This window comes from Mandrillus leucophaeus, unplaced genomic scaffold, assembly GCF_000951045.1.
Source record: "Mandrillus leucophaeus isolate KB7577 unplaced genomic scaffold, Mleu.le_1.0 Scaffold168, whole genome shotgun sequence".
Taxonomy (NCBI): domain Eukaryota; kingdom Metazoa; phylum Chordata; class Mammalia; order Primates; family Cercopithecidae; genus Mandrillus; species Mandrillus leucophaeus.
In genome coordinates, this window is record NW_012101676.1 from 247,297 (window position 1) to 248,674 (window position 1,378).

The 1,378-nt window shown below is 44.6% G+C and overlaps 1 pseudogene; it reads right to left on the reverse strand.

Moving 5' to 3' along the window:
* Positions 1 to 376: 376 nt before the first annotated feature.
* On the reverse strand, positions 377 to 849 carry LOC105537041 (annotated as a pseudogene).
* Between the last annotated feature and the right edge of the window lie 529 nt (positions 850 to 1,378).

Sequence of the window (1,378 nt, forward strand, 5' to 3'; positions counted from 1 at the left end):
GCGCCTGGCCTTTTTTTTTGAGACAGAGTTTCACTCTTGTTGCCCAGACTGGAGTGCAGTGGCTCGATCTCGGCTCACTGCAACCTCCATCCCCCCGGGTTCAAGTGATTCTCCTGCCTCAGCATCCTGAATAGCTGGGATTACAGGCACCCGCCACCACGCCCAGCTAATTTTTTGTATTTTTAGTAGAGATGGGGTTTCACCATGTTGGCCTGGCTGGTCTCAAACTCCTGACCTCAAGTGATCTGCCCGCCTCGGCCTCCCAAAGTGCTGGGATTACAGGCGTGAGCCACCTTGCCCAACCATAATTTTTTTTTTTTTAATGTTGAAAAGATACATATATATATATTTTTAGAATTAGGCAGCTGGACTCAATTTAGATGATCACAATTTTGTTGGCAACATCCAAAGCGTCATAATCAGGAGCCAGTCGAACATATGCCTTTTTGTCTCCATCAGGCCGAATCAGGATGTTGACTGTGGCCACATCCACGTCCCAGAGCTTCTTCACAGCCTGTTTGATCTGGTGCTTGTTGGCTTTAACATCGACAGTGAATACAAGCATGTTGTTTTCTTCTATCTTCTTCATGGCCGACTCAGTGGTCAGCAGAAACTTGATGATAGCGTAGTGGTCAAGCTTGTTTCTCCTGGGGGTGATCTTCCGAGGATATTTGGGCTGCCTCCGGAGTCGCAGTGTCTTGGGCCACCTCAAGGTGAGTGACATGCGGATCTTCTTTTTTGTGTGTTGCTGTGGACACCTTTCAACACTGCCTTCTTGGCCTTTAAAGCCTTCGCTTTGACTTCGGCTTTAGGAGGGGCAGGAGCTTCCTTCCTCGCTTTCGGCGCCATCTTGTGACAAGGGTCCCCGACCATAATTTTTGTATTTTTAGTAGAGATGGGGTTTCACCATGTTGGCCTGGCTGGTCTCAAACTCCTGACCTCAAGTGATTCACCCGCCTTGGCCTTCCAGAGTGCTGGGATTACAGGCGTGAGCCACCGCTCCTGGCCATCACACTTGTTCTTATCTGTCTTTTTTATTATAGCCATCCTAGTGGTTGTGAAGTGATGTTTCATTGTGGTTTCGATTTGCATTTCCCTAAAGACTAACGATGTTGAGCCTGTTTTCATGTGCTTATTGGCCATTTTTATGTCTTCTAAAAAAAAGTCTCTTCAAATACTTTGCCCGTTTAAAAAATTGGATTATTTGTTTTTTGCTATTGAGTTGTAAAAGTTTTTGTATATTTTCTGGATATAAATGCCTTATCAGAAATACAGTTTGCAAATATTGTCTACCATTCTTGGGGTATATTATGTTCTCGCTTTTTTTTTTTTTTTTTTTTTTTTTTGAGACAGAGTCTCACTCTTTCACCCAGGCTGG